At 41.0% G+C, this 23,786-nt stretch overlaps 1 protein-coding gene across 2 annotated transcripts in view; it reads right to left on the minus strand.

The window, feature by feature from the left end:
* The window catches only part of LRRC4C (leucine rich repeat containing 4C), a 1,431,417-nt gene extending 1,414,267 nt beyond the window's left edge, over nt 1-17,150 (minus strand). For both annotated transcript variants that reach the window (XM_061381179.1, XM_061381176.1), the window contains exon 1: nt 16,356-17,150. The gene's annotated coding sequence lies outside the window, so the exon portion shown is untranslated. The remainder of the gene's footprint in view (nt 1-16,355) is intronic.
* Nucleotides 17,151-23,786: the final 6,636 nt, after the last annotated feature.

The following is a 23,786-nucleotide window of genomic DNA, read 5'->3' on the forward strand; positions in this document are numbered from 1 at the left end:
GAAAAGACCCTAATGCTGGGAAAGATTGAAGGCAAAGGAGAAGATGGTAGCAGAGGATGAGATGGTTGGATGGCATCACCAACTCAATGGACATGAATCTGAGCAAACTCCAGGAGACAGTGAAGGACAGGGAAGCCTGGCGTGCTGCAGGGCATGGGGTCACAAGGAGTCAGACAGGACTTGGTGATCAAACAACAAGTTTTTTGGATAAAGGATAGAGGCTCAAACTCCTTTCCTTTTCCAGCTCTTCCATTTTCTTTGTGTTAGTCTTACAGACTGAGGCGGAAGGTGAGGTAGGGTGGAAAAACAAAAGTAGTGTTCTGTAGAAGGCAAGGTGGCCAAGACAGAGACACACAGAAAGCTGGGACTTCCTCTAGAGATGAGGCCCACGGAAGTCTTCATCCTGGGACCACTCTTTCCCAGCCTCCACGTAGGGATGACCATCTGCGCTGTATCCTCAATCAGAGACTTAAACTAGGGGTTTTCTTTATCTTGAGCTAAAAAAGAGATCGATGTAGCTGACTTGTATCTTCTCCCTTTTGCATTCTTCCTGCCTTGAATGTAGACTAGAGGATAAGAACTTCAGTAATCATCCAGTAAACAAATGATAAATGCCAACAGAATCCCTGGCCCTGATGATATTAAGTCATGGAACCATGGCCTAGAATTGCTGGACTTCCCGTTAAGTGGCAAATTTAAATTACAATTAATTTAGGCTTCTAGAGTCAGATTACTGTTATTTGCAGCCAAGGGTTATATTAGCAGGTCCAAACATCTTCTGCTTTCAGAAATAAAACCACTTAGGAAAGTGAAGAAAAACAGAAACACAATACAACCACTATTAGTATGTCAGTATACTGCTATTCAGTCTTTCAAATTTACATATGCATGCCTACTTTCTTTATATAGTTGCTATTATACAAAGTCTTCCAGGTTATAAATTTTAATAGCTGCCTTATATCCATGTATAATTATTTTTACCCATATCTTTTTGTATGGCATGTGGCTGTATTATATTTTATCATGTAATGAACAATTTATGAGCATATTTGTGCATATCACATTTTCCATATTTCCTTATGATAGAGTTCCAGAAAGGAATCAAGGTAAAGGAACAATTCTATGACCTGTGTGGTTTGCTGTGCTAAGTCACTTCAATCGTGTCCAACTCTGTGCGACCCCATGGACTGCAGCCCACCAGGCTCCTTTGTCCATGGGATTCTCTAGGCAAGACATACTGGAGTGGGTTGCCAATTCCTGCTCCAATTCTATGACCTACAATACATACAGTTTTCTAAAAGTGTTATAGAAATGTATACTGCTATCAACAATGACGGTACCTGATTATTTACATTTTTTTCTACAGAGTATTAACATTTAAAAAATTGCTAATTTAATAAAAATAAGAATTTTTTATTTTTTTAAGAATTTTTTAAAGTGATGATTTTAATTTATAACATTCTTGGGCATTTTTCTCTCTTTTTGCTGCCTCTTTCATATATGTAATAAGCCATGAGATTTCTATACTGTATAATCTGTAAGAGTCAATCTATCTTCAAAATGCTACCTAACAATTATATGACCTTATATATGCAGAATCTTCTACGTTGAAGAAAATACTTTTGAAGCAGGTATGATCTCTATTCAATGAAGGAATGAAGCTGATTTCAGAAAGGGCAAATGACATGCCCTAAGTTATAGAGCTATAAAATGGAAGAACTTCCATTTTTATTTCAAGTCAAGGACTCTTTTTAGTTCAACATATTACTTTTTTGCTTCAACAATGGTGGTAAGCAATCCTCACAGTTTCAACCCTCACTTGGATAACCGATATGAAAATCAATTAACAAAGGCCTAGAAGAAACCAATCAGTGAAAAGAAACAACTTTGACAGAATGAGTCTCTATTGTTTATCACTATTTCCTTTGTTCTTTGCATATATATTATGAGCACTTGTAACTAAAATGTGAAATAAAGCATAGGAGAGCTAAGTCTGAGCAAAACCTCAGAGCAGAGTCTGTCATGAGCAGGGCAAAAGCAAATTTTATAGATAAAAGTTTGTAAACCCTAATGCTATGGGACACACTATGGGACTTCTCTGGTGGCTCAGACAGTAAAGAATCTGCCTGCAATGCAGGAGACCTGGGTTCGATCCCTGGGTCAGGAAGATCCCTTGGAGAAGAGAATGGCAACCCACTCCAGTACTCTTACCTGGAGAATCCCATGGACAGAGGAGCCTGGCTGGGTACAGCCCTTGGGGTCGGAAAAATTGTTAAGCTTGTCCACGTTCCAATTAAGTATAGCTGTGTAAAAAACCATGCCAGGACATAGAAACATAAAGATTTCTTGTATCTAACTATTCTACGTATTGGATGAGCAGCTGTTTTGCTCCGTTCACCTTAATTCACTCATGCAGCTAACATTTAGCTGAGAAGACACTGAGATGGAAAGATCAAGGTGGCCTTACTCACATTCCCAGCAGTTGGAGCTGGCTTTAGATAACATGATAGGAGGAGAAAGGGTGCAGGTCAGCTTTCCTCTCTGTGACCTCCACTAGGCTAGATTACTGTCTTTCTTGGGGGTCTCAGGACAACTCTCCAAAGGAAAAAGTAAGGCTTCCTAAGGCCTATCCTTGTAGGTTATAGAATATCATTTCTCCCACATTTGAGTAAAAGCAAGTCACAGGCTATTCAGACTCAAGGGGTGGGAAGATAGATTCCACATTTTTCTGGGAGTTATTTGGCATGGATGTAGCAGGATATATGGAATTTGTGGCCATATGTTTCTTTTCACTAGAGAGTATCAATGATAAGTGTGGTCCTTTGCCACCCACCAAAAAGGCAACAAGTACATTCTTGCCGGACTATGTGCATGAAAACTATTTTAAATTTAACAAGCAAAGTCATTAGGTATAGAATAAAGTAAAAAGGAATTCTGAAGCTACAAAACTTAAAACTCAAGCAAAAATACTACGTTGAATATCCAATTACAGTTCTGTAATGAGTTTAGATGTATTACAGAAAAAAAATTTAAAACATAAAAAGCAGGTGATCAGAGTAAGCCATCATGTTAATTATGCTGATCTGGGCTTGGAAGCCATATTTTAGCACTAACTTGCTATGCATGTGACTCCTTGGTAGAATATAATCTCCTTTGAAACAGGATCTGTGTTTTCTCAAATCCCAGCTCCCAGCTCTGATAATAGCTGTAGTATTATCTGTAAGACACTTAAGTTCTCTAAGCTTCAGTTTCCTCATCTGCAAATTAAAAATAACAGTAATATTACTTGCTTATATTTATACTGAGAATTGAACAAATCTAAGTTTACCTCTATTATTGACATAGAATTATCAGTAACTAATAAAAACAAATGGGATATGTAACTAGCAAGTGCCTGGTTTCCAATTACAAATTCTCCTAAGCCCATTCTGAAACTGTTAAAGCACTGTGGAAAACATATACTTAATTATTTAAACTGTGCATTGTTCTCTGAGGTTGCAAAGGATGAGATTTTTCAATCACAAGAAAGCTGGGTGGGTAACTTGCTTTTTATTTTGTCCCCCAAATAGGTTTATTGAGAGAATTTAGGAAGCAAGGGGCCTGAGAATATATGAAGAATGACTTCTAAGAAAAACTTAGTAGATGAAAGGACTTTAAGTGACAAGATTCCAAGGTAATAATACCTACTGAAGTGCTCAGGATGGTAGGGTATACCTCAAAGCATATAATAAAATTTAACTAGATGTAGCACTACAATTTGCCACATAACAATGTTCCAATTGTAAACCACATTCTGATTCCATTAAAACAAAATAGTTTTCTTGGAACCATAAAACAATGAACTTCCATTGATTGCTTTTTCCTGAGAGAGAGAAAGAAACTGAACTATTTCTATGTACACAGAGATCCATTTAGTACAAATATTTGTATATTTCATGATCAACTTCACCTACTGCAGAGGGATGTGTGGTTGTACATGTGTGTGTCTGTGTGTGTGTGTGCACACAAATGAGCATGCCTGTGTGGTGTGTGTTATTAACATCTTTTAGGCTTACTTGCAGTTTTGTCTTCTTGCCATACCAGCTTTGCTTCCCTAGCAGTCTTCTTTCTCTACATTGCTCCTTCACTAATTGGGCAAATGTGATAATTTGTAATGGGTCTCCAACTCATTAGTGTAATTTAGTCAGGTTCTACTGTATTTCACCAGACATACCAACCAGGCTGCCACACACATCTGCTTTTGGAGCGCTATTTCATAAGCATCCACAAAATTTCGGCTTTAAAATTGAGAAATGATTGCCCCTTAATCAGCTATTTGTTATACTGAGCTACATAAATATATGCAGTGTCATCCATAAATAATCTTAGGGTAGAACACAGCAACAATTAACATTTGCATAGAGCTTTAAAGTTTACAAAGCTTTTTCTTACATATCCAAACAAAACCCCAGGTATTCTCCTGTAAGGGAAACTATTATATAATTTTTTAAATAACTTAGAAGGCAAATACCATATTTCCAAACATAAGTATCTGATTCAACCAGGCCTCTTTTATGTGATCTTGGCCATTTATTTAACCTCTCTAAGGTTGTCTTTATCTTTAACATTTGTATAATTTTTTTTCAGGTCATTACATTTTTGATAATAAATATAAGGCTCTAGATACCCAGCAAATGCTAAACTAATGCTAGTTGTAACATGATCCAAATTTTGCAGACAGGAATATTATCCTAATTAAAAGATGTTTACATCAAATGACAGAGAAATAAAATAGTTGTAAAGTTTATAACTAGGGATGCAAGTTGGAAAGACTTGGAGTTATTATGAAAGGTAGTTCCCACCCCTCACTCTTGGCAAGAAGGCAGGAGACTTGAGTATTACAGCTTCACACTACAAGGCAGGAGATAGCAGAGACAATGAAGTCCTTCATGGCTTATCATAAAACCATGTGAGTGTCTGGACCTGAGACTGGAACAAAAGGTGAAGATTTGAAAGCGGTCGGATATGTCACCAAAGAAGAAGGTAGACCCAAGACAGGTATCAGAAAACTTGGAGTAGAGGGTGACACTAAGGGTATAAAGAGCCAGAGGGAGGGAAGCAGGCAATCAGGAAGTTCTAGCAAGCTAGCTGGTGATATGGTGATCTGAATAAACATCAGCGACAGGAGCTGTGCCCAACACTGACTTTTTTGCATCTTCTGTGACCCCCAGTTGGTAAAAGGGCAAAGGGAAAAGATGACAGGAACAGGGAAATATCTCCGTATATCCTGGACCCTGAAATCAATAACCATTCCTGGAGATGGTGTATGTGTGTGCTCAGTAACTCAGTTGTCTGACTCTCTGACTCTTTTGTGACCCCAAGAACTGTAGCACGCCAGGCTCCTCTGTCCACAGGATTGTCCAGGCAAGAATACTAGAGCGGTACATGTAAGTTTTTCTGGAACCATACTCAGCCCCAAACAGGAAGAGGAAATTATACCTTTTTTTTTTTTCTGTTTCTGAATCTCACATCTCTGTTCTTATCAGGGGACAGAGTAAAGGCATAATTTAAACAGCAACCTGGCAGGTCACTCTGTACTTGCACATCTCCTCCCCCACCCCAGAGAGGGACAGTAATTACTAAAGAGTCAATTTGATTGAATGGCTCCCTCCTGATGAGCAGAAACCTCTGTGGCTTCTTCAAGTAGATGACATGCTCAGAATTAAAGCTGACCATCTTCAAAGAGTAGGTTCCCCCGTGGCTTAGAGGTGAAGAATCTGTCTGTAATGCAGGCGACTTAGGTTCAATCCCTTGGTTGGGAAGATCCCCAGAGAAGGAAATGGTAACCCTCTCCAGTATTCTAACCTGGAGAATCCCATGGACACTGGAGCCTGGTGGGTTACAGTCCATGGGTTTGCAAAGAGTTGGGCATGACTTAGAGACTAAACAACAACAACAGCATCTTCAAAGAGTATCCCTTCTATTTCTCCTGGATTCTCACCTTGGATCCAACTTGAAAGTCAAGAAAAAATGACATTCCATAAAAGTAACTGGCAAATTTCTAAATGTATTGTTGTGGAACTATCATCCCTCTGGCTTGTGAGGAAGCGAAACCGCCATCTACTTACAGCAGAAAAAGTGCCCCTCAAATCTCCAAGAACTCCAAATTAAAGAACTGGGAAGGTCACAGAGCAGCCGTCCTAGCAACTCTTGATGGCTGCACCAAGCACCATTCCATCCTGAGCTGGCAGCTCATAGGCATGCTCCTCTCTAGAACACACCATTAGAGAGGTTCGGACCATCTGTCTGCCTGACAGACCATCTGTAGAAAGCACTAGCTCCTCTTCCAGAAAAGAGAAAAGGGACATATTCAGATCTTGACGAGGACGAGAAAGTGAGGACACTAGAGAGATGAGGCTTCATGCCTTTGTTTCCAAGCCCTCTTTACAGGGATCACTGGCAGAAAAGGAAAGAAGTCCAGGAAAACGACTGAAGATAGAACATATTATAGCAAAACAGAAAACAATATTCACTCACAAGAAGAGCATAGACTCCTTTAAAACAGAGAAAAACAGAAAGCACTGTATATGTATATGTAGATGTATATGGCTTCAAGTGCTTGGCAGGATTAAGTTCAGGATGGGAGGAATCCAGGCACTCAGTCTCAGAGCCAGAAGCACCTAGACAAGCGTCAAGTCCTGCAGGTAATGACTCACTTCCTAGGGCACATCAGAGTCCTCTGAGTCTCAATTTCCTCCTTTGTATCCTGAAAATAATGCTACTCCCTTGTCACAACTGTGACGCTCCCGGCAGACCTCTGTGACAGCGTGCTGATCAGTTCATGATAGCTCTTGTGCTAATTTTGTGATTTTCTTTCAAGGCCTTTCAGGGGGCTTATCCCATAACTTTTTTCTTACCAACTGCGAGTTCGAAGGGAAAAAAATCACATTGTGTACAACTTTGTTTTCCACATTGTAACTGTAATATAATAGTAAACTTACTAGGTGTTCAGTAAACACATTGAACAAATGACGCTACTGAAATGACCACAGAAGCAAAGGATGTATAATCCACAAAAGCATCCACTGAGAACTCTGATTTGTTTAGGCAAGAGGGATCTTGCCCTAGATCCAAGACTCAGTTCTTCGGTTCAGGAGTAGATACACACACACACACACACACACACACACACACGATGCTGCACTGTTTAGTCACTCAGTTGTGTCCAACTCTTGTGACCCCATAGACTGCAGCGCACCAAGCTCCTCTGTCCATGGTATTTCCCAAGCAAGAATACTGGAGTGGGTTGCCATTTCCTTCTCCAGAGGATCTTCCTTGCCCAGGGATCAAACCTGTATCTCCTGTATTTGCAGGTGGATTCTTTACCACGGAGCCACTAGGGAAGCCCATACATACAATATATACACATACACACTCATATATATGTGTATGTGTGTGTGGGTACATATATATAGATATGTATGTGTGTATAAATCTCTGGTATTTATGTACATGTGTACATGTGTGTTTGTGTATTTTTCCCCTCGGTCAAGTGACTCTTGGGAGAAAAACATATACCAGATAGGGAGAACAGAATTCCATTTAGTCTAAACTTGGGAAAAGTGCACCTGTGCCTATAGTGATGGGAAAGGTGAGATGAAAACCAGACTTGAGACTGAAAATCAGACAGATCAAGGAAGCAAAAAGAGATAAAGGAAGTAGAATCGATCTGATGAACACAGGAAGAACTCAGCCACTTGTTCTTGAGAGACTCCAGGTCAGGAGAATGACTGCAGTCCAGAGACATACCAAAAAATAAATAAATAAATAAATAACCTGCATGCATATATGCAGATGGGCACTGCAATCAGAACAGGTTGGTTGATAAAATGTTTAATGTGTAATAACAGCTCAGGTTTCCTGGCAGATGAAAGATCTTGAGCAAAAGTCACATATTAAACATGGCTTTCCTTCTGAAGAAGGGCAAGTAGAGTTTTATCCTTGTGTGTATTCATATTTAATATGTTTATTTTCACTATACATAGTGAATGTCTCCAACAGGAAAAAAAATAGCAAACCCACCATTTTTTGTGTTACTAATTATTTGCCTGTTTTCAGGTTTTTAGGAAAGAATTTGCCTTTACTAACATGATTGTTCCAAAAGCTTGCACTTCACACATTTCTTGCTTTGCTATCCAAATATTTGTCTCAGTCTGTAAGGAAAACTTTTCTCTAATGAAACACTTGTTTCATATCAGGTATCTGCAAGATTCCAGGTATATACAAAGATTTTCATTCAAATCACCTTTCAAAAGAAGTACACCCTGAATCATTGTGTATTTACTTGGTCCTTCCTTTTGTGACTTGTTACCTACAACACGAATACAGTGCTAAAAATCTAAAGGACTTACATAAAGGATTTAAATCTCCCATACTGGAATGGTTCACTGTCAAACACTTAAAAATGCAGACATTTTTGCTCATAATATTGAAAAAAGGAATAGCCAGAAAACCATAAACTGAAAAAAATAATCCCTGAAATACCTACATTAAATATAAAAGCTAGAGAAATTTTACAGGGATGAAAGAAAAGGCACAGTTGAAATTTTCTGTTCTCTTTGTCAGGATAAAGTCAAAGGAAGATGGTCTTCTTTTTATCAAAAAATCTTTCAAAATATGACCCTTTCTCCTGTTTATAGCCACGCATTGAACTGTATCCCCAAGCCCACAACATTTTAGGATCTGACTCAAGAAAGAATTCCTCAGCTCATGAAATTCTGACTTGGTCCTCTTTCTTTCTCTAGTCTCTGCAACAAATCACTCTTTTTCCATCAATATGTCCCCCACTGACATCAGTGCTGCTGAAAGATAATTTTCCTCCTCTCTTTCATATTTTTATGGCCAGACAGACACGCATATTCGCTTTTCTGTTCATTGATGTGAGGTGGCAATTTGTATAACCTCTGGTACTGTGGAGTGCGGGAAGGTTTATGTGCAAAGTGAGGTTGCTAAACTACTACCATACACAATACTATTAGTACTGCTAATTATCATGTCGATGAATATAACTATTGTTATTATGGGATGTCTTTTATTGAGCACTGACTAAACCCTAATCTCTGTTCTAGGTCCTTTATAAATATTATTTTTCCTTACTCGTTTTATAATAATCCTACAAGGTGAGAAAAGACAATATGGGTATAAAGGTAGTCTGCACAAAGTTACATAATTAATGAGTAGAGAAACATGTTGAGAGATACTTCTCAAAAGGTACCTTCTGTAAATACAGCCCAATGCTACTTACTATTTACTGTTGCAGTGGAGACTTTCAGTTCTTTACTTTGTTCCTTGTCCTGTAACTTCAGTGGTTTAACACCTTTGCCATATTACTCCCCATGCCATCAAATATTCCAATATGACTTTGGCAACGGTCAAAGTTTAATGGAGATTTACCTCAAGCTATGCACGCCTCCGGGAGAAGGCGATGGCACCCCACTCCAGTACTCTTGCCTGGAAAATCCCATGGACAGAGGAGCCTGGTAGGCTGCCATCTATGGGGTCACACAGATTCGGACACAACTGAGCAACTTCCCTTTTCACTTTTCACTTTCATGCATTGGAGGAAATGGCAACCCACTCCACTGTTCTTGCCTGGAGAATCCCAGGGACGGGGGAGCCTGGTGGGCTGCCGTCTATGGGGTCACCCACTCCACTGTTCTTGCCTGGAGAAGCCCAGGGACGGGGAGCCTGGTGGGCTGCCGTCTATGGGGTCACACATAGTTGGACACGACTGCAGTGACTTAGCAGTATGCATGCTTCCAGAGGCCCCCCCAAATGTGGCACTGAATATACTTTATCAGGAACCCACTGGTTCAGGGAATTGGCCCTTCAGAGGTCCCTTGGAGACACTGAGACCACATCTTTCTGTGGGAAGAGTGAGTTTTGTTATGGAAACAAGATTATTTGATTGGTATTTAGAGAAAGCTTGCTCTACACTGTCTGTATCTGGGGATTTATGTAAAGAAGCATTGTTTGCAACCTAAACAGCAACAAAACATGGGAGAGAAGAAAATACATGGGCTATGAAGTGAACTGGTATTTGGAGCAAAGAAATGGATCACTTTTCACATCATCTGCAATATAAGAACAAGAACACTATTTTATTGATTTTTGAGAAGTACCAGTAAAAATCTAATCTACTTAGTATACTGCCTGACACCTAGAATATATTCATTGAATATATGACAGAACTGACTATAATTTAGTGTATTTTCTAGATGTGTGCTGGCAATACAATCTGTGATATATCACACAAGAAATTTCCTTATTTCCTTGCAGTACTCTAACCATGAAACCTGATGCTTGAGGTTTTGGTAAAGGCCAGTGAACTTGTGTTTGTCATTTTGACCAACTGTCTTCCCTCTTTTCCTTTTCACTCTAATGAGATCTCGATTGTAAGGAACACAGCCTCAAAATACAGGAAGCCTGGATGCTGCCTTCCCTCTCAGCAAGCCATAAAATAGACTTCATCCATTCATTATAAGGACAGAAAGAACCCATAGTCTGAAGGACAAAACCTTGCTCCCTTCCTGCACACGAAAGGCTGACTTTGCAGAACAGAAATACCTGGGTCGAGTGGTACCAGCCGTGCAGAGTTATCAAAGCCGAATCAGACTCGTCACTGACAGCTCAGCTCAGCTACATTAATAGGAACAAGGATTTTTACATCTTTTGCAATATGTTCTTGAACTAAATAAAGGTCATATACAATGACAGAGCCCCACATAGGTCAGATTCCAGCAGAGGACTCCTGATACTGTTTAACCATCAAGTCCAAACTCCAGGAGGCAGCCGTGAAGACTGCAGCATGCCCTGTCCAAATGCAGGAATTGCAGCCAAGAGATAGAGCAGGAGAGTCCTTCTACATCCCCCGCAGCAATGACTGCAGTGCTTGTACCTGTTAGGTGTTTAATAAATACACAGCCTTTCACTGACTGTGAACAAAATGAGAGGTTAGATAAAGAGCAATGTTAACACCACTTGCTGACATGTGAACTGTTTCTGCAACCACGTATAGATGGGTGCACATGCTTCTCGCTACTTATATTCAGTATCATTTCAGAAGTTGTAAGCGTAAATGAGGTGACACCTGGGAAGGGCACTCCTTGCTCTGAGAAAGAACCTGATGAAACCATGGTATATGAAATTAGGTAATTTACAGAAAACTAGCTTTCTCTCTCCAGTTTTGCTTACATCTCAGATTATATTTGGGACTTTTACCTCTGTGTCAATTAGATAAATACACTGAATTAGGAAGGCCTTTCTAATTTTAAGCCAGACAAAGAGGAAAGAAACTTTATATGCAAACTACCTGTAGACTTCCAATTTTGTGTCAAGCATTTGACCAAGAATTATGTATGGACAGAGGAGCCTGGTGGACTACAGTCCGTGGGGTCACAAAGAGTTGGACATAACTTAGTGACTAAAGAACAACAGTTTATAAAATCATTTATTCATTCATCACAAATGCCCTCTGAACGACTGGTCCTTCCTGTTTTATAGATTGGATGGCTGAATATCTAGGAGATTAGGTGAAAAGAAAGTGAAAGTGAAGTTGCTCAGTCGTCTCCGACTCTTTGTGGCCCCATGGACAGTAGCCTACCAGGCTCCTCCGTCCATGGGATTCTCTAGGCAAGAACACTGGAGTGGGTTGCCATCGCCTTCTCCAATGCGTGAAACTGAAGTCACTCAGTCGTCTCCGACTCTTTGCAAACCCCTGGACTGTAGCCCACCAGGCTCCTCAGTCCATGGGATTCTCCAGGCAAGAGTACTGGAGTGGGGTGCCATTTCCTTCTCCAAGGAGATTAGGTATCTGACCCCAAATCTCTCCAGGTCAAAAGCCAGTTCCCATCACTGCCACATCTCCTGCCATCATGATTCAACTCCGCATTTTAGTCCTGGTCCGTCTACCCACCAAATGTAACTCAGTGTGACAATCATCATGATCTATGCTGCCACTACAAATAAATACCTTACTGATACAACTTTCAAGCTTAACTCAAATTCTAGTCAGTATCATCATTGCGACTGAGCGACTTCACTTTCACTTTTCACTTTCATGCATTGGAGAAGGAAATGGCGACCCACTCCAGTGTTCTTGCCTGGAGAATCCCAGGGACGGGGGAGCCTGGTGGGCTGCCATCTATGCGGTCGCACAGAGTCGGACACGACTGAAGTGACTTAGCAGCAGCAGCAGCAGCAGCATTGTGGACTAGAGTTTTCCGAATCCTGCAAACTTTATAAGGACCTGTCCATCGCCATACAAAAGGCTATTTAAGTTTTTCTTGTCCTTTCTGGATACCCAGTGCGCATGGATTCAGGTCATTACACATTTCCTAATTTTTTTATGAATTTAAAATTACATCTCCTATAAATCGGTCATTTACCTATACATGTATGCATGCACATATGCACATACATGTACACACAAATACACAAAAAACTAAGAATATACCACAAAAACTACTGAGAAGAGGTATATTCAACACACATGAGAAACACCCAAATTACAATAATGCAAATATTGATCATCATCATGAAAAAAAAGATAAGCACTGCTTAATCAATTTAACTTAAAATTATACTGTTCACTCTGTTTTGCAGAGTTTTGAACCATACAAGAACTTATTGTTACTATAGTACCTTACATTTTTCTATAGCAATGTATAATTACAGGTCATTTTCTTCTGTAATATTTCATCATATTCTTCACAACAGCAAGTGAAGAATGCTTTTCTTAACTATATAGAAGGAAATTGGGGTTCTTTGAGTGACTTACGTACCATTAAGCAACACTGTCAAGGCTTTAGTGACACCTTCGTTTTCTCAATCTGGGGTTTCCTTTGTCCTGACTCTAACTCCAGTTTGCACTCTTGCCCTCAACTTAGCCGTGGTTACTGAGTCCTGAATGACAATGCAGATAAGTGAGAGAACTGACATGGACATTTGCAAAGCCCCTGTCCTTTTCACACTTCACTTAATCCATTTCTTCGTTTGTACCTTACTAGCAGACCTTAAGCAGTTGTTTTTAAGTATGAAAACAACAGAAGAACACATAAACACGTCTGTCATCAGAGGGTGCATCTCCTTCATCCCAAGAGTCAGCATCTTCTTCTGTGAGCTGATGCTCTCACCCATCAGCATTAGCCCCCATAGCAGCATCAGTTCATGGAGCCAACATACAGCTCCAGACTGTTGTAATGACTCAGCAATCAAAGCTTCAAGTTTCGGAGGCTGGGTCCTCAATCACCTCCAGGGCCAGAGCTCCAAGAGCTCCTTTCCGTTCTTCAACTTACTGGGTGATCTTTCTGGCTTCCTTTAAAGGTTCTCAGTAGCTGACTTTCCAGCTGTCAGCTCTGTTTGTTGTGGAAGGAAAAGAGCCATTCATGTGTTAAGTGCCCTGGGTTTCAAAAACACAGAAGCACTCTGGAGAATGTTGGGCCTGGCTGGTTCACTTGAGCAAAGACCCACAGAAAGGCTGGCCAGCTGACTGCAACTAAATAGAGAAGGAACTGGAATTAACTCAAGGCAACCCTTTCCCAATTCATTCTTTTCAAAGTAGGACCCTGCATCTATTCCGTCTAGGGGACTCAGCCTTTTCTTTGGCAAGTCTGACATGCTACTTTGACTGAGATGGAAAGCTTCTTGGCTTTTCCTTTCTTCTTTTTCCTTTCTTTTCTGAACTCACTAAGCAGGAAAACCCACCCCGTTAAGCTGTGAAACACAACAAAAAGCCGGAAAAGACAAAAGAAAGCCAGTGGGTCTGGAGCCAGTTCTGAATGCAAGTTGTCACCACCATTGCTTGGACTGGAGCTGATAATGAAGACACAGTTACAGTTGCCCAGGTAGGATCAGGAAAACTTAAGTTCCGGGGAGCCGCTTCGCTCACCGCTTGAGCCGTGATCAGAAACTCCTGAGTTGGCACATACTCCACTTCTATTATTAGCCTAAAATCAGTGATAATGAAAGTGTTGCTATGGCTAGAAGTTTCCCTCATTACAATGATTAAATCTCACATACACAAAAGCCAAGATGTTATCCTTATTATTTTTTTTTTTTTGGAAAGATGGTGTTGAGAATAATCTATGCGATTAATTTTTACCAACACCACAAGTCTAAATATACCCAAACTGGGTGAGAATGTGAATGGGAGGAGGAACAGTCAAAATGAAATACCCTCAATAAAAAGAGGCACGAATTTGCGAACTTCCAGAATGGCATTTTCAGAGGGCTTCTCTTTATGCAGAACTGCCCTGACACAAAATAGATGACGTCAAACACTGGCCTCTGTACCTGGCACTGGCCACGTTAAGAGCTGCAGGCTAACGGAGAGCTGACCAACACGAAGAACGGTGATGGTCCCGGCAGACCTGGACAAGCTCCAACCCCCTGACACAACCCACAGGCACTTGCGGCATCAGGGCTTTGCTCTCTCCCTAGAATAGGAAACTTTGTGTTTCTTGTTTATATATGAAACTCGCCTTCAGGCTTCATGAGTACAGGGCTATTCCTAGGCTATTTTCTCCACAAAGAAAATGAAATTTTATTCAGGATTTGTCCTATATCGAAGTCATTTAAAAATAATAAAAAGCCCCATCTCTTGATAAGGAGCATGTACCTCAAGTCTATGAGTAACAGAAGAAAATACCCTGAGCAGAAATAGTTGGCAAGAAAGACGCATCATAAACTACACTGCCAAGAGTTTACCCATAGGCTTTTTTTTTTTAAACCCAGAGTACAGTGTGGAGTACGTATCAGTTACAGGATGAAAAAGGGGAGGACTCTTTTAACAGCTGCCCTTCTTTAACTGGTTCACAAATATTTTTATGCAAAAAACATCAAATAGATGACAGCCTATGGCAATACCTGAGTCTAATCTCATGTTTAAGTATATTTTTAAAAATTTTTTTAGCTTCTGGATTTTCAAAAAACTTCTTTTAGGAAAAAGAAATAATATTGTTTTGAATATGATCTTTCACATCTCCCAACTTGGCTCTCATAAATCTTTGATCATCTCTATCAATCGTCTCTGAATAAAATTTCTTATGTTACAATTTGCGACATATCTCTGTCCACAGACATCCTAAGAAACCCTTATGCCTGCCCACCCTGCCTGGCTGACATTCCTTGTCATCTCTTCTATAAATAAGCTCACAGTAAGAGTTCAAGCTGGCTAACATTCCATAAAATATTACTACTCCTTTTAGAAGGAACCATCCATAGGCTTTGACTTAAGCTGTATTGCTTTCACTTCGGGTCTCAGCAATTTAGAAATATATTTATGAGGGATTCTAACTTCTTGAGAAAAGCTAAGTGATGCCAGTACAGAGATAAAAATACTCACAGATACAGGAACACAGAGGTTATCACAGTGAAATGGTGTTTTGTTTTAATTAAATAACCTCAGAATGGAAACAGGTAAAATACTGTCTACGTTTTGCTTTGAAGGAAAGGAAAAAGAAAAGAAAAAATGCTAACCATGGGGAAACACTAAAGGGACTGAGTTGGCAAGATGTTTGACTAAAGTCACCTGAATTCTTGATGCTGCGTGTTTGCTTTTACAGCCAAGAGTAGACAATTAAGAGCAATTTGCAGCCACACTCCCTTCTCTAGGGACCACATAGGTAAAGGGATGTTCCAAAATGAGAGACACTAGTCTTAAACAGGGGACACTGCATACGGAAAGGTTAATGAGATGCAGGCGCAAGAGAATCAGTGCAAAAAAGAGAGGCTCAAAATACTAAACAATTTCCACTTTGTTCTCATTTGCTCCAATTAAGAGCTCTCGAAACAGCTTTCTTTAGTCCACACATTCCTTACTCCTAGATCAGATTTAACTATTTAAGGAAAAAAAAACATGCTATGGGGAAAAAAGTCCTCTATTAAGTTATCGTAAAAGTCCGGATTGTACCCCCAACCCCCATCCTCTAAGCAGACACACTTTTACGTTTAACTCAGAGCCCCTGCCAGTAGCTTTTTCTAATTTTTTCCCCTCAAATTTAAAGAGGATGTCAAAGAGGGAGAAGCCTAGAATTATTTTTTCTTTCCAGATTTCCTAAATGCAGAATTCACTGAAAATACTAGATGAATAAAAGGTGTAAACAACGCAAGAAGGATGGGGGGAAGGTGGTTATACAAACTGAAATAACCCCCTGGCATGACAACAGCTCCCAAATGTCACACACTGAGTTCTTCTCTGGGCATTCCCACCTCTAAAAATGCACTTCTAAACTGCCTCCGGATTTCCAAAAACAAACAGGGCAACACAGACATTGCAGGAAAGCAAGGACCAGGACCCAAGCAGTCCCATGACTTACCTTCTTTATAGATCCTCAAAGTTCACCATGAAAATTTAAAATCCTCTAGTTTATCTTGCACTACTCTCCTTCCTTTTCTTCTTCTTTTTCAAGTCACACAGGAGAAAAACAATCAGTTTTCAAAGGTTCCATTGATGAGATCTTCCAGCACCAGCCAAAAAACGTGTCCAAGAGACTCCGCCAAAAAGTAAGCCCCAAACTCATCAAAGGCAACAAGAAGAAGGGGAGAGGGGAAGGAGAGGGACGCTGAAAGCTGCGGGGCGGGGGAGGGCTTGGGTCCCACGTACCCAGAGAATATATTCACGCTGGTGAAATCTACAGTACGATACACCTGCTTTGGCTGTCACACACACACACACACACGCACGCACACACACTCGCGGACACTCACACGTTCTCCTTTCACGCAGAAGCAGGCACCCACACTCCCAAACACACACACACACTCTCTCACAAACCCCGTGTGATGAAACTGTCAGTAGTAACCTCCAATCGCTGCTCTGTGCTGCAGATGGTATGGCTCACGGGTTACCTTCCCCAGATCGGTGGAGGATCAAAAGAACATCCAAAAATCAAGGGGCAGCGGAGGGGGGCGGCCGGGACCAGGTCGATTCCGAATCCCTCTCCCCCAGGCAGATTCCGCCAGCCGGGAGCCAGTCAATCAGCAGGGGTGTCTGCTCGCAGGGTGCCCCGGATTATGGCAAGGTTATTCATCTTGATGCGCTACCTCCCCTGCCCCCAACACTCGGCAGCCTGCATTGAGATGATTACCAGAGCTGTGTCTGTCCCCGCTCTACTGCATTTTGCTCAGCCCCGTGCTGCTGCAAGTGAGGCACGGTGGAGGCGAGAATACTAATAAGGTGGTTAGCTACAGTTTCTTCAAGGCAGTCAGCGTGCAATTCAGCGTGTAGACTTCCCAGGGCTCTGTGTGTGTGCCTGCGTATCTGCGGCGAGAGCCGGGAATCCATCTCCGGCCAGAAGGCGAGATGGTTTGTGTCCTGCCTGGGAGGACCGTATCATCGGAATCATCACTGTCAGGCCACGGCATTGTCTAGGACAGTATTTTGTTTGCGATTAAAAAAAAAAAAAAAAAAAAAGGAGGGGGTGTTCATGATTTGGAAGCCTAGAGCTAGCGTTTGAATGAGAGAGAGAGCAAAAATAATGTCCAGGGAGAAAAATTAGCTTTATAAATAAGCTCCAAGGAGACGGAGGCAAAATTTTAACATGCTGCTGCCCTGGCTGTTAAATGGAAATACAAAGCAATTTCAAAAACCAGCTCCAACCTATAAATCTCGGAGCTGGCAACAAGTATCTGAATTTGACTGATGGGACCCAGGATAAATGGATTCCTGGTAATAGAAAAAGTTTGCTCATGCATTCTGCTTCCTACCCATGCACCCAGTGTATGCAGGGATCTAGGTACAGTTCATTCACTTTGAATATGGATTTAGAGTCTCTTCTTTTATGGTCTTCCTCTAATACACAGCTTTTATCACCTAAGTATCAAATCGTAGGGGATGTCTGAGTGGCATTATGTCACTATGGGGATTGTTTGATAATTGACAACAGTATTACCATACATAACACTCTTCCATGGAATGAGTTTGGAATTTTCCGGGAAAGAAAAATCTTATATCTCTTTTATTACTAAGCCTTGAAAGAAAATATATGCAAATAGGCTAAGTGAATAATTCCTCAGCCTCCAAAAGGTTAACTTTTCGTCTTCTATAATTGAGTCTCATATTAAATTACCTCTCTTCTTTTGATAAGGATACTCAGTGAGCTCCTTAAGGTGAATTAAAGGTAGTATCTGAATAAGTAAGCCTTGGACAGTTGGAGAAGGCAGGGAAGTGTGTATTATGGAGCACTGTAATACCAGGTGTTACCAGCAGATGTCACAAAAGCAGATGAAGGTAAAAGAATTCTACCAGTATTTACAAGCATTTAATTTAGTAAACACAGATTGTAATAAAATGTGCAACATTAATCTGAAGTGTGATATTTTTATAAAATGCAAAGGTGCAAATAATAAATTGAAACACAGCTTGCCTTTTATTCTTTGCCAAATGTCCCTCTCAAACCACTAGTTTACATAACTCTATATTAACACCACCACCATTAGATTTCCATCTAAGAATATTTCTAGGATTTATGACTTTTTTTTTCTATAAAATACAGTATTTAAATATTTTCTAGCTTATAAAAGAGCAACTACTTCATTAGACCACAATACAGATAAATGAGAGGAAGTATACTGGGTGACTAAAATTCAAACATAAGTGTTTATATAAAGTTTCTATTTTAAAGTAATAATTCCATTTCATCTTGATTATATATAAAAATAAGTTTAAAGGAATTATTCATGTTTTGGAGTTGAACATTATTAGTAAATAGTTTCACATAGGTAAAATATATAAAGAAATTTGATTGATCTTCATTAATTCCACTTATGTTAATATGTGAAAGATTTTTAAAATCTAGCATATCATCTTGGAGAACGCAACGGTACCCCACTCCAGTACTTTTGCCTGGAAAATCCCATGGACGGAGGAGCCTGGAAGGCTGCAGTCCATGGGGTCGCTGAGGGTCGGACACGACTGAGCGACTTCACTTTCACTTTTCACTTTCATGCATTGGAGAAGGAAATGGCAACCCACTCCCATATTCTTGCCTGGAGAATCCCAGGGACGGGGGAGCCTGGTGGGCTGCCATCTATGGGGTCGCACAGAGTTGGACACGACTGAAGCAACTTAGCAGCAGCAGCAGCAGCAGCAGCATATCATCTTGGCCTTTACTTATCTAATGCAATTAATTAGTACCCACCAAATCCCAGCTCTAATTGTCCCAAATACCAGTGCTGCTGCTGCTAAGTCGCTTCAGTCGTGTCCAACTCTGTGCAACCCCATAGATGGCAGCCCACCAGGCTCCCCCGTCCCTAGGATTCTCCAGGCAAGAAACAGTTTTAAACATGTGAGCATTATAATCCAGACAGACCTGGGTTCAGATATCAATTCTGCCTTATATCAGGTACTTAGTCTCTGTAAGCCTCTCTTTCTTTTCTCCTTTCACTTGCAATCAGGACATTAATACATAGCTAGTAGGGTTATTGGGAGTGATGTAGGAAACAGAGGGGCTCCGGGTTAGACATTTCCAACTGGCTTCCTGTTTGCATTTCATGGGGCACAAAGGAATGGGCTTCCAGGTGGATATTTACAACCTCTAGCATTTCTTGAGTCAAGCGATAGGTGAGCTCCAGGTAAAGCACTTATAATCAGCCTCTTGCTTACCCTCCAAAACGGAAATAACAACAGAAACAGGGTAAATAGCCAGTGTTTTTCTCTTGTAGTCATGACAGTAGTCAAGGTAATAGTCATGGCAAGGATAAAGAGGGGCAAAATCCTGTTTGAGTAAAGGATTAAGGGATCTCTGCTTCCTTCTCTCTTGGGACAAGGGAGACACTACACACACACAGAAAGGCTCCTTGGGGGTCTTAAATCAAGGGATAATGCCAGGCATAATGAGTCTTGCTCTTCCCAGAAGCCTTCACTTTGAGATCCATCTTTGCTGAGGGATGTATGCACACCCAGGGGAGTGTCCCAGGTAGGTCCAATGTGGAAAAAGAAACCAGATAATTGGCCTGAAAGAACACAAAGATCCGGAAGAGCTGCCCTATATAAATGACTTAGCACTCCTCCTCACTAGGGGAGATGTCCACACCCTTTTTCTCCAGGGGTGCCTCTCTGCCTTGCTTCTGTCTTAACTAAACAAACCATTTATCTACCTGCTCTCCCACTTGTTGTTTTGCTGCCTCTAATGAAAAACTTTGTACCTACATTTATTGTCTCTGCCTCCATGATAAATGCATTTTCACTGGGGGCAAAGATCCAGGGAAAAATAACTTTTAGCTCCTAAGTACTTGTTGGTCTGGTGTCAGGATTCCTGGTTCTCACTCAGGCTACCCAGGTTCAATTCCTGGGTGGGGAATTAAGATCTGACTTCCCACCATTGCTCACTGCTTTCTCACCAAGATCAGCAGGACTGGAATGAACTAATATTTATTACATGCTCTGCGTATTTCCTGACACATTAATAAATGATCTACAAGCATTACATATGTCTTATAAATAAAGTATATGTTTGTTTCTTACTATCTTAGCTCTGTCTGTCTGGGCTACAACAGGTGGAATCATTTAATCAATCCTTTTGATGTTGATGTATTTGTTTTTAAATTTTATTTTACAAATAGCTGTCTCAATATTGCTTTTGTAAACCTGGACCTGAGTAATATTGGATGACTTTTAACATTTACTATACACACATACATCCATGCAGTTAATCCATGTGTCCAAGACTGACTAAAACATAAAAATCACTTGATTAATTGTCTGCAATGACTTTGAATCAAACAGAATATTTAGAAAGAGTATCTGATGGCCGTTTATTACTTCCCTATCAAGACCTGCTTTGAAGCCAACAGAACCACCTAGCACTAAAATACAGACACCTAACAATGCCCAAAAAGAGACCCCAGGAAACAAGGATAGTTCCTAAGTCAACAATTTTGCAACTACAGATTATCATTTTTAAATAGGTCTCTGGATCCTGAATTTCAACAAATGATGATAATGTTATCAATAAATACTTTGCCAAAGAAAAAGAATACCAAGAATGTTACTACCATTGGCTCAAAATCTTAGGAGCTCCCTGGGTGTAACCTGCGGAGAAGGCAATGGCACCCCACTCCAGTACTTTTGCCTGGAAAATCCCATGGACAGAGGAGCCTGGTGGGCTGCAGTCCATGGGGTCGCTAAGAGTCGGACGCAACTGAGCGACTTCACTCTCACTTTTCACTTTCATGCACTGGAGAAGGAAATGGCAACCCACTCCAGTGTTCTTGCCTGGAGAATCCCAGGGACAGGGGAGCTTGGTGGGCTACCATCTATGGGGTTGCACAGAGTCAGATACGACTGAAGCGACTTAGCAGCAGCAGTAGCAGGGTGTAACCTGAAACAGGTCCCAGTCACAGAAGGCAAGGGGAGATCAAAAGGAAGGCAAATCATCATCCATTCATAGGCGGCAACTTTAATAAGTAAGGGAACTTACATACTTAGGAGGTCTGTCTAGGGCAAGAGGAGATTTTTGCAGAAATGGTAGAATCTTGAAAATTTATATGGAGTTTATATAACTGGGTTCAATCACATATCTGGCCCAGATTCTCTCAACAACAGCTTACTCTCTCAAGGCTCCATCCTCAAACTGACTCTGACTATGGTAACAGTGCTCAGAATGAATAGTCCCAGGACAGGTGCTGGGGTAAGGGGCTTCCAAATCCCCAGGTAAACTGACTATCGTGATCTTTCAATAACCTTCTCTGACAACCAAAGGGAATCAGTTACATATCCATTCCCCCTGGGTGTCTTGAAGAAATGTGTTAAATAAAAATGAGATATACAGATAAACAAATCACCAGAGTGCCCATGACACTTCCTCCAGCAGCCTAACAATCTACAGTAAGATGAATAATATTTTTAGAGGGTTTCCCTGATAGCTCAGATGGTAAAGAATCAGCCTGCAATACAGGAGAAGAGGGTTCCATCCCTGAGTCAACAACATCCCCAGAGAAGGAAATGGCAACCCACTCCAGTATTCTCACCTGGGAAATCCCACGGTCAGAGAAGCCTGGCGGATACAGTCCACAGGGTTGCAAAGAGTCAGATAGGATTCAGAGACGAAACACAGCACAACATTGCAAAACAGTTTCTTTGAACTCCGATTTTGGTTTAGAATTAAATACGTCTCCTCCCTCATGCAAGGAAAGCTGAGTATCTGTAATAGTCCCTAGTTCTAACCTGAAAACTGGTGTCTTACAGAGAACAGACCCTTAGGATCAATATATATGAATTCCAGAAGAGCAGGGCACTTGTGAGCACTTCCCTTCCCATGACTAGAAAAGGCTTCTCTAGTAGTAGCCGACAGCATTAGAATACCTCAATTTTTAAAAATGTGCCCAGTAATTTGGACTTCTGGACAGGATGTTTGGATTAAGGGGGAAGAAATGCACCTAAATCTTCCTTAGGGGAAAATTCTAAATTGCCAGAATTGATCTGGGATAGTAAGTCAACAGCTACCATGTACAGTAAGTAAATGTGTTACTTTAATATGCATATGTTTTATTTTTTTAGGAGTCAGTAAAGTAAAAGAGGAGAGTGAAAAAGTTGGCTTAAAGCTCAACATTCAGAAAACTAACATCTTGGCATCTGGTCCCATCACTTCATGGCAAATAGATGGGGAAACAGTGGAAACAATAGCTGACTTTATTTTGGGAGGCTCCAAAATCACTGCAGATGGTGACTGCAGCCATGAAATTAAAAGACATTTACTCCTTGGAAAGAAAGTTATGATCAACCTAGATAGCATATTCAACAGCAGAGACATTACTTTGCCAACAAAGGTTTGTCTAGTCAAGGCTGTGGATTTTCCAGTGGTCATGTATGGATGTGAGAGTTGGACTGTGAAGAAAGCTGAGCACTGAAGAATTGATGCTTTTGAACTGTGGTGTTGGAGAAGACTCTTGAGAGTCCCTTGGACTGCAAGGAGATCCAACCAGTCCATCCTAAAGGAGATCAGTCCTGGGTGTTCATCAGAAGGACTGATGTTGAAGCTGAAACTCTAATACTTTAGCCACCTCATGTGAAGTGTTGACTCATTGTAAGAGACCCTGATGCTGGGAGGGATTGGGGGCAGGAGGAGAAGGGGATGACAGAAGATGAAATGGCTGGATGGCATCACCGACTCGATGGACATGAGTTTGGGTAAACTCCGGGAGTTGGTGATGGACAGGGAGGCCTGGCATGCTGCGATTCATGGAGTCACAAAGAGTTGGACACAACTGAGCGACTGAACTGAACTGAGTATGAAAGGATCTTGGGGATGCCCCAGGGGACTCAGTGGTAAAGAATCCACCTGCCAGTGTAGGAGATGCAGGAGACTTGGATTCGATCCTTGGGTCAAGAAGATCCCCTGGAGGAGGAAATGGCAACCCACTCCAGTGATTCTTGCCTGGGAAGTCCCATGGATGGAGGAGCCTGGTGGACTAGGATCCATGGGGTTGCAAAGAGTCAGATGTGACTGAGCATGAGCATGCGTGCATGAAAGGATCTCACCAGCACTACTAAGAGCAAATCCCTCTTAGAATTCGTATGTGAAAACGTCGGTGTTCCTGCTTCTTTTAAGCACAGATTACTTACAGCCGGTCACCTTGTTTTGTTTTCTCCCTACATCGTATGCTATGACATAAGCATAAGAACAGGAACTTAGTTTAGGATTTGTTCCCTCCTTGGTAAAATTGGTTTGCTTGCAATCCAGATGTTCTGAATTAGCTTATGTGCCTGATACATTATGTTCTATTATTTGATTACATTCTATTATTTC

Source organism: Bos javanicus, chromosome 15 (genome assembly GCF_032452875.1).
Source record: "Bos javanicus breed banteng chromosome 15, ARS-OSU_banteng_1.0, whole genome shotgun sequence".
NCBI lineage: Eukaryota > Metazoa > Chordata > Mammalia > Artiodactyla > Bovidae > Bos > Bos javanicus.